This window comes from Canis lupus, chromosome 19 (genome assembly GCF_048164855.1).
Source record: "Canis lupus baileyi chromosome 19, mCanLup2.hap1, whole genome shotgun sequence".
Classification (NCBI taxonomy): Eukaryota; Metazoa; Chordata; class Mammalia; order Carnivora; family Canidae; genus Canis; species Canis lupus.
The window spans coordinates 13607652-13622876 of NC_132856.1; the positions used below are offsets into that span (position 1 = coordinate 13607652).

Consider the following 15225-nt stretch of genomic DNA (forward strand, 5'->3'; position numbering starts at 1 on the left):
TGCTTATATTTTGGAGAGAAAGGGATATTTTTATTTCTTTTCATTTTTTATGTAGTTTATCATCCTTTTATTCTATGGCTTCCGGATTTCAAGTTCATGTTATGAAAGTTATCCCATCCTATTCCATTCTCCCATTGTTTTCTTCTAATAATTTTACAGCTTCAGTTTTTCATTCAAAACTTTGAGCCATTGGTATTTTTCATACTGTATGAAGAGTAAGCCCATACTTATTACCCCAGATGTCTACTTAGTTATTTAATGGTCCAGCTTACCCCAGTGGTTTGAGAAGTCACTTTTCTCAGATATTAATCCCATGGTTAAATTAAGTAAATACAATCCTTCTAGACTTCAAAATCTGTTCCACTGATATTTCAGCCCATGTGCCAGTATCACTTTCTTCCCTTATAAGCCATTATTTACACTCTAATGTCTGGCAATGCTAATTTTTTTTTTTTTGAAATCATGTCTATATTATGGAGTAACAGAGGAGGCTAAAATCTTAATGCCTATGTCTTTCTACTCAAGAATATGGTATACCTTTCAATTTGTTCAAGTTTTCTTAATAAAAATCTCCTGCATTTCTTGTAAATTCCTTAGTATTTTATCTTTTGTGTTTCCTCAGAAGTAGAGTAATTTTTTATAGTATATCTTCTAAGTGGTTTGTTTCAGTATGTGAAAATTATTGAATATGTATATATTTTTAATTCCACTAATGAAATTATTGTCTCTAGTAGTTGAATCTCTTACTTTTCCCAGGTATACAATCAGACTATATGGAAATAAAAATATTTTACCTCTTCTTTATACATTTTTGTATTTCTAATTTTATTCTTGATCTAATTGTATTAGCTAGCACCTATATAGCTATATGAACTATATCACAGCACATAGCAATGATAGTATCTAACACCAACTGATTCTACCTTTAGTGCGGGAGCTTCTAGTGTTTTCTCATTAGGCATTTTGTTGGCTTATAGGATGGATTCTTCCTTAAAATAATAATCCATCAACTTAAAAAAAGAAATTGTATAAGCTTATTGATTGTATTTACTCTGAATGGAAGCTTAATTTTTTCAAATGTCTTTTCAGCATGGAAAATCATTATATTTCTGTTTAGATCATGACCAATGTGGTTCAATATAATTAAACCTTCTAAAACTATTATTTATGATTATTAATTATTTAGGAGTAGGTGTTGGCATCACTGCTTGTGATCCATAGCATTTTTTTCTTCTCAACTATCTGTGTCAGATTTTGCTAACAGCTTGTATTCTCTCTTTAAAACTATAATGGAAATTTGTAATCATTATTTTTCTATGCTCAACATCAATTTAAATAGTATTATAGTTTTCTATTTTCTAACAGTTTGGTAAAACTGCCCTGTAAAACTATCTTGGTGCCTTTTCATGCTATCACCTTAACATCTTATTCTATTTCTTCTGTGAAAATCATTCTAGTTTTATTATACAAAGTTCTGTGGATTCTTTTAGCAAATCACTTTTCCTATGAAAATGTTCATTTTTATTGTGTTCAATTGCTACACACACACAAAACAACTTCCAGGAAAATGGATTCTTCATGGAGCCTCATTCCCACTAGTTTTCTGAACCACACTGGAGTCAGATGGCTTTGTTGTCACTTATTTTACCCCTGCACTAAATGTCATAAGCAAGAACATTACTTTTTGTCTTTGAGGGCAAACACTACAGGACCCCAAAATATGCCACTTTGGCAAGTGGATTATTTTGAACTGAAGATGATCAAAGCCCAACAGACTCAGGAAAAGTTGTTTACCTTCCCCTTCACTACCTAAAATAATTTAGTTAGAGGACCTGTACCAGAATGAAGCTAACACCACAGGTAACTTTTTACCAGAAAGACTTATCTGCACAGAATGACAAATATTTTTTTTCTCAAACATTTGTTCATTTCATCTTCCTGTCAGTTTTCTTCCTCCCCTTTGAGCCCCCAGACTCCACCTCCTCTTCTTAGCTCTGAATGGCATATAAGCCGAAAATGCCTGTCTTTGGGGTCTCATGTTTTTGGGGCTTCCATACATACAAAATCTGGGTTTTTTTTTTTGTTTGTTTGTTAATTTACCTTATGTTGATTTAATTATTAGACCAGCCACAGAACCAAAAAGAGAAGAAGGGAAAATTTTCCCTCCCCTACAGTTTTGACACCTGGAACGGGGTTTTCAACTGCCTGGACATTGCTTGCTCTGTGGTCGCTATAACTGAAAGATCCTGGGACCCCTAATAGGAGTTGGTAGAAAGTAAGGATTCTTACCCTATCAGCCTCCCAGATCTCTGCCTGCAGGGTCTGATGGAAGCAAGAGTGGAGAGTCATTATCTTCTTCTAAATTCACATTAGCAGGAGAAAGCATTTGCATGAACTAGTTTCTTGGGTATAGCAACTCTGCTATAGATTTGTTTTGAGTACCATTGTTTTCTATTGATTTTTCCCCCCAGCGATAGTCATTGTTTCCCTTTGTCTTTGTTTGCTGTGTCATTTGTCATAAGGAGGAAAAACCATACAGTAGAACACAGGCATATGCCCTATAAGCCTCATAGACTGGTGAGTTTACAGTTCTCATCAAACCACTGTCACTTTAGACAAACGTTGCTATATAAAACCTAAATATATAAAAACTGAATGATGTTTTTCAGAGATCTTGTTCTGTGTCGTGGAGGCTTGGCTTTTAAGGATATCTTCTCTGGTCTCTGCTGTCCAGAAGGTGCATTCACCAGGGTGGTCAGTTGAATGGACTGAGGTTCTGAGACACAAAGTCACAAGCAGCACTCTTTTTGTCTGGCTGCGTCAGCTCTCAGAATTTATCATAAAGGGTCCTGGTCCATAGGGGCTGTGCTGTCCCAACCTTCATTGCTTTGTTAGTGCTACCAACATCCCATTCCAGTAGCACCTGTCCAGTGTCACAGATTAGCTGGCCTATGACTGGAGGCATCTCACATTCCCATGGGAAACTGGGCACACCATGTTCACTACACCATGCTTACTGCCTGTGATCATGGAGGCCTTTGATTTCTTAGGGTAACTCTGGGAGTGAACTTTTTGGATCTCATTAGGCCTGCATCTTTTACATTTTCTTGTCAGAAACCTCTTACATCCAAGGTTAACCCATAAAAGGGCTAAGTGGTTTGAGCTGTTATTGAGATTAATATAAAATCTTACTTGTCAATGGCCACATGAAGGATCCTTTGAATTGAAAAAGCTTCATTATCTAAAAAAATTTTAGAGAGCTCTTTTCCTAATTGTCTTAGTGATACCTATAGAAGGACCAAATTCAAAAGTGGATAAAAAGAAGTATAATGGCTAGCCTTAGGGACTGCCTGAACAAGATGAAAGGACCCAAATTAGAGCAAAAATTAGTCTACATCCAACGTATATTCCCCCTTCTGAAAACCTGGTTCCATTTCCTTAGCAAAATTCCTAAACTCCCCAAACTCTTCCACCTTCCCCAGAAAATCTATTACACATCCAGATGCCTGTTTTAGCTCCCCTTTGCCTGCAACATTTACAGCCAGTGCTCTGGCCTGTTCTCTAGGCCTAGTGGTACAGGTATGTATACACCTCCTCTTACTTGCCAGGGCTTTATAATCAGGGTCTTTCAGCATCAGGCAACATCATTTGTGGAGGTCCAGGGATCATCCATCACAAAGAATTCATGTCCTCTGGAAAACAGCAGATCTTTTAAATTATGAAGCACTTTTACCTCCACTTTCAGAAGATCCCATCAAATTTAGAAAGGAATCAGAAAGATTAGTGGTCATTCACAATTCCATTCACAGGGACCTGGATTGGCCGCTGAAAAATGTTCTTGCCACCCACGATTATACTGTAGCTAACAGACGACAAGCCAGAAACCCCTCTCACAGAGGAAACAGATGGCCAGAATTTCTCCCAGGCCCTCCTACAAATGATCAGGAAATATATCAACTGGAGGCTAATGTTCAGGGACTAATAGAAGCAATAATAGAGGCTCTCCCTGCTAAGGTGAATTGGTCTAAATTTGAATTGTGCACACGTAAATATGAACATTCAAATGCCTCTGTTGAATGCTTTATACAGATCTTTCAAAGGCATGCTACACCAAGCCTTGAAGCTCTAGAACACAGAAATCTTTTCATTTCTCACTTAGATGGAAATTTTCTCCTTGATATAAAAAAGCAAAAAAAAAAAAAAGCAAATTCAAAATATTGTGGTTAGGTGGACTAGTCAAGCTCTAATCATTACAATAGAAACACCTACCCAATTTTCTGAGGATAGCTACAGAAATGTCAAATAATAAAAAAGAAGATAAAATCAACTACCTTGATTTAAACTCTAACTTTTAGAGAAACAGAAGCATAATGCTGAGCACAACTCAAATTCCACTCACACCTCTTCCTATTTGCTTTCAAATACAGGTATCATAACAAATTAGGACATTACAATTGTCCTACATTTTTTAAAAAAGAAATATTTAAATAGTAATTACCCTAGACTTTTGATAATGAATATACCCCAAAACTCATAAGAGAAAACTTGCATACTTTACCTTGAAGATTTAAATTTTACCTTGCCTTTAAATATAAATATCCCAGGAGATAAATAAAATACTGTCAACAATGACCTGAAACTGAATTTTTAAAAAAGGATAAAAAGAGGAAGAAAAAGAGACTTTTCTAAAATGTAAACTTCTATAAAAGCTCCTTTGGCTAAACTCTGATACACAGTTTCCATAAGATTATGTCAAAGGCAAATACAGTTCTTCAAAGTCATCTCCATAAACAGTAGAAAGCTTTAGCCATCTAAGCAAGCAAATTTAATTGATTCCAACTCCCACCCCCCCCCCAAAAAAAAAAAGTTTGGATCCAATTATTCTTTTTATAAAGTAGCTAGTTTTGTATTTTTGCACCTTACTCATGGCCACAATCTTAGAATAAAAGCTATCAAATCTCTGTTTGCTTATATGTTTATATGTATGTTTATATATGTCAGTATATGTATATTGTAGATAGGTGATATATTTCTATCTCTGGATAGTATTGCCAAAATCATTTCTAAATATCTCCATTTAAATGGTTTAAAATAAGTACCTATATGAATTAAGTATTCTTAAAACTCTCAGAAGTAGAATAAAAACTAACCCAAGTGTTTTTCAAGTTCACATGACCTAAGACAATATTCAATAAATAAAAACTACTTTAAGTCTGTTGGTTTAATTAAACAGGTATGCCTTTAAAGTTATCAGCAATTAAGTATAATAACTTTATTCTACCCAGATTTACTAAAAGTCAAGTAATCTCAATGTTATCTGTTTTAAAACTTATCAGCAAGAAAAATAACTTAAGATGATGACTAGTTGATTTAATGTCTCAAATTTTTATGAGTAATCTAAGTATGATTGTTAAGAACAAGGGAAGTAAATAAGTGGGATAAAAAATTTTTAAAGATGTATTTATTTATTTGAGAGAGAGAGAGCAGGGGGAGGGGCAGAAGAAGGGAGAGAATCCTGAAACAGACCCCTCACTGAGCACAGGGTCCATCACAGGCCTCAATCCCAGAACTCCAAGATCATGATCTGAGGCAAAACCAAGAATCAGCCGCTTAGCTGACTGAACCACCCAGGCATCCCAAGTGGTATAAAAATTTTTAAGTAAAATTTTCAGCAATAATTATGTTTTATGATATGTCTACTTAAATAGTTTCCTAAAATTTTTTGGTAACTTACACTCTTAGAGTTTTGCTAAGTCAAAATAATGATGGAAATTTATTGAATATCTCTACCATTCCTTAAGTAAAATATAGAAATGCTAATTACTGAACATAGGTGTATCTACTTGTAACTTGTTATTACAAAAAATACATACTTTGAGAAAGTGTTTCTAAAGGTCACAATTGCCAAATTCTTAATTTTCACTAGATATTAGGGTTTTTACAATTTAAGAATGCTGTGCTCACTTCAGCACATATGCTAAAATTGGAACTACACAAAGAAGATTAGCTTGGCCCCTGTGCAAAGATGATATGCAAATTTGTGAAGCATTCCATATTTTTTATTGGGATTTAAGAAGAGGAAAGAGAGAGGGGGGCAGAAGATATATTTGAACAAGCTATAACTGAGAACTTCCCTAATCTGGGAAAGAAAACAGGCATTCAAGTCCAGGAAGCACAGAGAACCCCTCATAAAATCAATAAAAATAGATCAATAGCTTGACATATAATAGTGAAGCTTGTAAGTTTCAGAGACAAAGAGAAAAACCTGAAAGCAGCTCAGAACAAGAAGTCTTTAACCTACAGAGGTAGAAACACTAGACTGGCACCAGACCTATCCACAGAGGCCTGGCAGGCCAGAAAGGACTAGTATGATATGTTCAAGGCACTAAGTGAGAAAAATATGCAGCCAAGAATACTTTACCCAGCTAGGCTGTCATTCAAAATAGAAGGAGAGATAAAGAACTTCCAGGACAAACAGAAACTAAAAGACTTTGTGATCATAAATATTAAAGGGGGTCTTTAAGTGAAGAGAGAACCCAAAAGTAACATAGACCAGAAAGGAACAGAGCCAATATATAGAAACAATGACTTTATAGCTAATACAATGGCACTAAATTCATATCTTTCAGTAGTTACTCTGAATGTAAATGGGTTAAGTGTTACAATCAAAAGACACAGTACAGTACCACATTGGATAAAAAAGCAAGACCCATTGAAATACTATCATCAAGAGACTCTTTTTAGACCCAAAGACACCTCCTTATTGAAAGTGAGGGGGTGGAAAATCATTTATCATGCTAATGGACATCAAAAGAATGCTGGGGTAGCAATTCTTATATCAGACAAATTAAATTTTAAACCAAAAAAAAAAAAACCCAAAAAATAAAAAAAATAAATTTTAAACCAAAGACTGTAGTAAGAGATGAGGAAGAACATTATATCATAATCAAAAGGTCTATCCAAGAAGAAGGCCTAACAATTATAAATTTTTATGCCCCTAACATGGGAGCAGCCAGTGATATAAATCAATTAATAACAAAATTAAAGAAGCACATCGATAATAATACAATAATAGTACAAAACTTTAACTTCCCATTCACTGCAATGGACAGATCATTTAAACAGAATATCAACAAGGAAACCAGGTCTTTGAATGACATACTAGACCAGATGGACTTCACAAATATATACAGATCATTCCATTCATTCTAAAGTAACAGAATATACATTCTTCTCAAGTGCACATGGAACATTTTCCAGAATAGATCACACACTGGATCACAAATCAGATCTCAGCTGCTATCAAAAAATTGGGATTATTCCCTGCATATTTTCAGACCACGATGCTTTAAAGTTTGAATTTAATTACAAGAGGAAATTTGGAAGGAACAAAAATACATGGAAGTTAAAGAACATCTAACTAAAGAATGAATGGGTCAACCAGGAAATTAAAGAAGAACTTAAAAATTAACAGAAACAAATGAAAATGAAAACAAAGCTATTCAAAACCTTTGAGATGCAGCAAAGGTGATATATACTTTCCTAAGAGGAAAGTATATATCAATACAAGTCTTTCTCAAGAAATAAAAAAGGTTTCAAATACACAACCTAACCTTACACCTAATGAAGCTGGAGAAAGAACAGCAAGTAAAGCCTAAATCTAGCAGATGAGCATTATTAAACTTTAGAGCATAAATCAATGAAATAGAAACCAAAAGAATAGTAGGACAGATGAAAAAAACTAAGAGCTGGTTCTTTGAAAGATTTAAAAATATTGATAAACCCCTGGCCAGACTTATCAAAAAGAAAAGAGAAAGGACCAAAAAAATAAAATCATTTATGAAAGAGGGGAGATAACAACCAAAACTGAAGAAATACTAACCATTATAAGAACATATTATAAGCAACTATATGTCAACAAATAAGGCAGTCTGCAAGAAATGGATGCATTCCTAGACACATAGAAACTACAAAAACTGAAACAGGAAGAAATAGAAAACCTGAACAGACCCATAACCAGCAAGTAAATTAAAGCAGTAATCAAAAATATCCCAATGAACAAGAGTCCAGGCCCACCAGGGGAATTCTACTAAACATTTAAAGAAAAATTAATACCTATTCTTCTGAAATTGTTTCAAAAAATAGAAATGGAAGGAAAACTTCCAAACTCATTCTATGAGGCCAGCATTACCTTGACTCCAAAACTAGACAAAGATCCCACCAAAAAGGAGAATTGCTGACCAATATCTCTAATGAATGTGGATGCAAAAATTCTTACCGAATTACTAGCCAACAACATCCAACAGTACATTAAAAGGATTACTCAACACAACCAAGTGAGATTTACTCTGAGGCTGCAAGGTGATTCAATATCTACAAATTAATCAATGTGATACACTACATTAATGAAAGAAAGGACAAGAACCATATGATGATCCTCTCAATAGATGCAGAAAAAGCATTTGACAAAGTACAGCATCCTTGCTTGATTAAAACTATGCACATTGTATGGATAGAGGGAACATACTTCAATATCATAAAAGACATCTACAAAAATCCCACAGTGAATATCATTCTCAATGAGGAAAAACTTAGAGCTTTTCCCCTGAGGTCAGGAACATGACAGGAATGTCCACTCTTACCACTGCTGTTCAACATAGTACTAGAAGTCCTAGCCTCAGTAATCAGACAACAAAAAGAAATAAAAGGCATTCAAACTGGCAAAGAAGGGGATCCCTGGGTGGCTCAGTGGCTTAGTGCCTGCCTTTGGCCCAGGGCGTGATCCTGGAGTCCCAGGATCAAGTCCCATGTGGGGCTCCCAGCATGGAGGCTGCTTCTCCCTCCTCCTGTGTCTCTGCCTCTCTTTCTCTCTCTCTCTCTGTCTGTCATAAATAAATAATCTTAAAAAAATTGGCAAAGAAGAAATCAAACTCTCATTCTTTATAGATGGCATGATATTCTATGTGGAAAATACAGAAGACTCCACCCCAAAATTGCTAGAATTCATACATAAATTCAACAAAGTGACAGGATATAAAATCAATGCACAGAAATCAGTTGCAGTTCTATACAGTAAAATATGACAGAAAAAAAGAGAAATTAAGGAGTCAATTCCATTTACAATTGCACCAAAAACCTTAAGATACCTACGAGCATTCCTAACCAAAGAAGCAAAAGATCTGTGCCAAGAAATATAGAACACTTCTGAAAGAAATTGAGGAAGACACAAAGAAATAGAAAAAACATTCCATGTTCATGGAATGGAAAAATAAATATTGTTAAAATGTCTGTGCTACCTAGAGAAATTTACATATTCAATGCAATCCCTATCAAAGTACTATCAACTTTTTTCACAGAGCTGGAAGAAATAATTCTAAAATTTGTATGGAACCAGAAAAGACTCTGAATAGCTAAAGGAATATTGAAAAAGAAAACCAAAGCAGGTGGCATCAAAATTCTGGACTTCAAGCCTATACAAAGCTGTAATCATCAAAAACAATATGGTACTGGCACAAAAACAAACACATAGATCAATGGAACAGAAAAGAGAACCCAGAAATGGGCCTTAACTCTATGTCAACTAATTTCAACAAGCAAGAAAGAATATCCAGTGGAAAAAAGTCTCTTCAACAAATGGTGTTGGGAAAATTGGACAGTCACATGCAGAAGAATGAAATTGGACCATTTTTCTTACACCATGTACAAAAAATAGGCTCAATAACCAAAATGTCTTATCAATTACATTATAATAAACTCTCATAAGACCTTTAATCATTGCCATTTTTAAGACATTTTAAAATGTATTTACAGAGAAAATGTATTTACAAATGTAAAATGTATTTACATTTAAATGTAAATTTACAGATTTACTCTGATGCTTTGGCAAATGTTTCACCTTCAGAAAGATTCATGAGAAGGACTCAATGAGTACTCTAGAATACAGGTCTCTGATAACTTTAAGATCATATCACTGAACTGGGTATGAATTTTCAAAACTCTAATGGAAAAACTGATAGCTTCCTAAAAGTGCTAAGGAAAGATCAAGATCAATAGATATTAATTTGACGGAACTGAATAAACTTGGAGATGACTTTCTGTTTGAAACCTTGTTGGTTCTTTCATGTTATGTTTTTCCAGATTTAAGAAAACCTTATTCTCCTTTTTCATAGGCTATCAGCAATTTGGTAATATCTATCTTTCTGAAAAAAATTAAAAAATTTTCTCCCCACCTGATCCCTCCAGAATTTGGAAATTCTTAGTTAAGAATGATTATTTTCATGGCAATACCATTATTTTTATAAATTCAATAATAGTATGTCCTCTTGGAAAAGGATACATTTGGAAATTCTGATTACATTCCCAAGGCTTTGGCTGGTATGTTATATTTGAGAGACATATGCATAGAATCATTTATGACCAGGCAGCTTTAAAAAACTAAGGTTGACTTTGGAGCCAATAAAAACCATTGGAAAAATGGGCCAGAATCTTGCTTACAAAATTCCCAAAAGCTTTACCAGATGTAGTAAGGAAGATCACATCTCCTGGCAGGCCCAGGAATCTTGAGAAGAAAGGAATTAATCCATAAATATAGGTATTGCAGGCAAAGTCTGATAGCTTACCCTTAGCTTTGCTTCATGTCTTTGAGGCTTTTAAGACTTCAATCTGAAATTATGAAAAGTTGTGGCAAAAGAAATTTAAAAGAGCCTTCATAGTCCATCATTATTCTTGCTGCACTTAAATAAATAATCAGGCCAGACTTACTGAAACTAGATTTAATTTGCAAACAAGGGGTACTTGGGTGGCTGAGTGGTTGAGCGTCTGCCTTTGGCTCAGAGCGGGATCCCAGGGTCCGGGGATCAAGTTCCTCATTGGGCTTCCCACAGGGAGCCTGCTTCTCACTCTGCCTATGTCTCTGCCCCTCTCTCTCCATGTCATTCATGAATAAATAAATAAAATATTTAAAATAATAATAATAATTTACAAACAGATAAGTCATACTGTGGCTATCTTTGATAGAAATGGAGGTGACTGTAAATGGAAAGATAATGTTTCAGCAATACAACTTTATTCATATTAGATTCTAGTGCTTTTGATTGTCTTTGAGGGTGTGTTTTCTGCTGCAAACTAACTGGATTCTGATTTCCTCTAGATAATCTATACTTAGCTACAACTTTCCAAACTAACATTTCTAACTTTATCACCCTCTTGATTTGGAAACATTCAACACTAAAACTGCCCTCAAAGTCATGCAAACTAAAGTGGGACAAATTAATATAAATTTTAGATAAATCACCAGAATTTCTAACGTATAGACAACTTCAAGCTTGTTACTGATTGGACCACCACAATCCAATCACCACAGACATTCAAATTACAAACCAGAGCAACATGTCAGATTGCCACTCATTCCATCTGAAGATGCTTCAGGCCTTCACATCTATAAATCTTCTCAACTGGCTGTCTTTAGAATTTAGAAACTAGAATTTCAGTATGCTCCAATCACTAATCATTGTTTTAATTTTATTCCCATATGAATTCTTCATATTAAATACCTGACTGCTTGTCAATGTAAGCATAACTTCAGGACCCACCTGTATCACTACCTTCTGAAATAAGTTTAACTGAACTGACCTATTGCCAGAAATAGAAGATTGGTTCAGCAAGATGGAACAATAGACTAACTCAAGTTCTGGAGCATGAAACTTCTTGGGGAAGTTACAAAGGCAAAATTGAGGGAGAAGAGAATACATGACTCCAAAATATGCCACTGTGACATGTGGATTATTTCAAGTTGAAGATAATCAAGGCTCAACAGATGTATTGCTTAAAAGAAATTAGATCAAGGGCCCATACCAGGACCCTGGTATCTTTAGTTATACTAAAGATAACTTTTTATCAGAAAGACTCATCTGCAAGTTATCACAAATATTCTTGCTTACCAAAAATTTGTTCTTATCTTTTTGTGAGTTGTCTTCCTTCCCCTTGAAGCCCTACCCTCTTGTCTTTAGCTCTGGATGTCACATAAGCCTTATTTTCCTATCTTTGGGGCTTTCTTATGTATGATATTTTTCTCCTACTAATCTTATAACGAATTATTAGGCTAGCCAAAGAGCCTAGAAAGGCAGAAGGAAAAAATTTTCCTACCCTGTACATTTCACATCATGTTCATCTTCAAGAACTCTGACAATCTCTACACTCAGCCAGAATTGGGCTCTTTCTCCCTGATTTTCTCTGGTTCTTGTCAGATAGTCTCTACATGACCTCATTTGCTTTTGAAAGCCCTTACAAATACTTTGTATCTCTTTCCATATTTGATCAAAGAATAGAGTTTATATCTTTGTTTTACTATTTTCTTGATGTTTTTGGATAGGTTTCAGAATGAGAAAATAGGATACTGAGTTAAGAGGTTATTTTCCTATCAAATTATCACTTTATTTTTCATTCTTTCTAAATATTTTGTAGTGTTTAAATAATTTCAGGTTATTTTTAAACTTGAAAATAATCAGAATTTTGTTTTAGGAAAAAGCTTTAAATATCTAGGAAAGAGACTAAAATCATGAGAATGAAACTCCATTTTTAAAGAGAACATATCTAAAAAAAATAATAAAAATAAATAAATAAATAAATAAATAAAATAAAGAGAACATATCTAATAAAATACCTCTTAACTCTCCTCAAGTTTGAGTATCTTTATTCACATAGAATGGGTACCATCAATTTAAATTGAACATCAAGAGCACACAGAAAGGGAGAGGGACAGTCCTTACTTCATAAGAAAATTAGTCTGGTTGACTGAATACAATCCTCAACTTTTAATAATAATATTAAGCTTTTTCATACACAGCCCACATGTTCCCCTACCCCCAAGAAAACTGTTACCTCCCAGGCACTGATCGTTTTCTTTGACCAGCAAAGTAATCATCTACATTCTCCATTCTCTAGGCCAACCCTCAAGTAACAGAAGATCTGAAATCCAATCTCTGATCATGGAATATGAACTATGCTTGAAGAGATTTTTTTAAAAGGAACTGTTCAGAAGAACTCAGAAAACAGGAAGGTGTTAAGTAACTTCCCAACATTAGAGGACCCAACAAGATAGATTTGAGTTTATGCCTACCCTATCTTGTTTACTCATATGCCTCACCTGTTTAGCCTATCAATGGGAGGTTCCTCTTCTGTTCAGAGTTTGTGTTTATGTTATCTGCTAAACAAGAAAATAGTCACAACAGATCTTTAACACAAGGAAGGTTAAATGGGAACTTGTCAAGCAGTAGCTGAAGAAACACATTTGCTAATTTTCAACTGAGGACACTCTTCCCCCAGGTGGATGCTACCTTCAAATTTTGTGAAAATCCAATGAAAACCCATCAACACTTGTAATGTTTTATCCAGTGAGAGAGAAATGAAGGATGTCAGTGTGAAATCTATGAGTCCCCTGTCTCTTTTACAATCTTGGGCTGCATTTCAAAGAGAAATATATCATAATCTAGAGAATTCCATCAAAAGATACATTCATCCTTACTGGGCACAACATTGCTTACCATCACCATAAAAATTTTGTCATTAGTCTTGACCTAAATCATCAAGACAATTCTATTAACTTCTCTCCTCTTTTTCTCTATGTTGACACCTGAGAAAAAAATAGAATGAGTCTTCTATAAGTAGATTGCCATGATTAACTTACATTATGCAACAAAAATTAATGCTCAAAGTGTAAGCCCTTATCATCATTTGGTGTAGTTTTTCAATTGTTAAGGGAAAAGTGGGGTTTCAAAAAATAAAAAAGATTGAGTGGAGTGTGATGCTAATTCAATTAATTCAATTACAGTGCAAAGCAATGTAAACCATATTAAACATTTAAGGTCTAAGTCACTCCAAGCAAGATCAAATACTTTCTGAGAATGTGAACAAACTCCTTAATTATTAAGAATTTGGCCTTAGATGAAAAAGGAGGAATTCAGTAAGATGGAAAATTATGTAATCACCCAACACACAGTCTTGATACTTTCTGTTTCCTGTAAGTAATTTTGGAGAGGGAAGGGAATAAAGCATATGAATTAGCACTCTGGATCACTTGGCTCCTCATGTGGGATACAATGAAGAGAATAATTTGTCCTTTGTCAATAAATGTAATGGGCTGTGACTTTAAATCCCCTGTGGGAAATAACTATGTTTTATTGTTTATCTGCAGTGCAAAGACTCCCTCTGAAGACTTTATGCAACATGTCATTCAAGCAGATGAAAAATACACTCTGTAAAAGCACTACCTGCACTTTCGTTTTGAAGAATAGCTTTTGGTTAAAGAAAACACAAATATTTGCCTGTGTTTGGCCCTAAGAAGAATTGACTGTGTAAGCAAATTATCAAGCTAGTCATAAACTTCCCTCAATGCAAAAAGAAATACAGGAATTATTATCACAAGAAATGTCACTACTTCATACAAAATTTTTAAAATTCTATTTATATTTACCCAAATGGGTCAATGATTTCAGAATTCATATTGGAAAAGAGTGGCTTAGTGACTTAGCATGATTTTGGAAAGGTGCCCACTGGCTACTGTTCTGGAGAATGAACGATGCTATTGCCATTTATGACACAGCATGATGTTATAGGGGCTTGATCTGAAAAGGGTGAATCTAACCAAGCCTATTAGGAATCTAAGACACTTATTGGGAAACAAAGAAAATGTTATGATTTCTACATGTAAGTTGTTAGTTACCCTATCAACTATGAATAAAATTACCTTGAAGTACAATTCGGATACACAGATATCCAGGGTCTAGAGTCAACTGTCTAATTCTTCCAGCTTGGACACTTGCATGGGAAGGAAGGTGGGTGGTCTCTAACAGTAAGAAGTCATCTCACTAGAGGGGGTGCTGAACATTAAGTCCAATAGCAGACAACTTTTAAACAACAGAATCTGGGGGGAAACCGAGAAACCAGAAAGTCCTTAAATTTTATTATGAAAATACTTTTCTAAGTGAGAAACTCCCACATCTACTTCAAATTAGAATTCAACCAAAAAATATATTTTTAACTCCTTAAAATAGTGAATATGATATATGGTAACTCAAGGACTAAGTATGCTCAGCCAAAACCATGCATCCTCATTTATTCATTCAACCAGTATATATTGAGTGCCTTCTATGTATTGAGTACATGGATAGTAATGAATCAAATAAAAATCCCTGTCTTCATGGAGCTTACATTCATCCCATAAACCAG

General features: G+C 34.6%; 1 long non-coding RNA gene and 1 other non-coding gene across 19 annotated transcripts in view; one reads left to right on the top strand and one right to left on the bottom strand.

Annotated features, from left to right (window-relative positions):
• LOC140609909 (uncharacterized) overlaps positions 1–15225 on the bottom strand; it is a 470386-nt gene that overhangs the window by 119084 nt on the left and 336077 nt on the right. For 10 of the 18 annotated variants that reach the window (XR_012011641.1, XR_012011642.1, XR_012011644.1 and 7 more), the window contains 4 exons: positions 14744–14920; positions 13542–13630; positions 13145–13204; positions 10620–10662 (listed from right to left, as the gene is read on the bottom strand). The exons of 2 other annotated variants lie outside the window; for them this stretch is intronic. This is a non-coding gene — a long non-coding RNA (uncharacterized lncRNA). The remainder of the gene's footprint in view (positions 1–10619; positions 10663–13144; positions 13205–13541; positions 13631–14743; positions 14921–15225) is intronic. 6 more of the 18 variants (XR_012011643.1, XR_012011635.1, XR_012011640.1 and 3 more) reach the window with 4 other exon arrangements.
• Positions 5957–6060, top strand: LOC140611505 (U6 spliceosomal RNA). Its single transcript, XR_012012655.1, has one exon. It is a non-coding gene; the product is annotated as a U6 spliceosomal RNA (small nuclear RNA).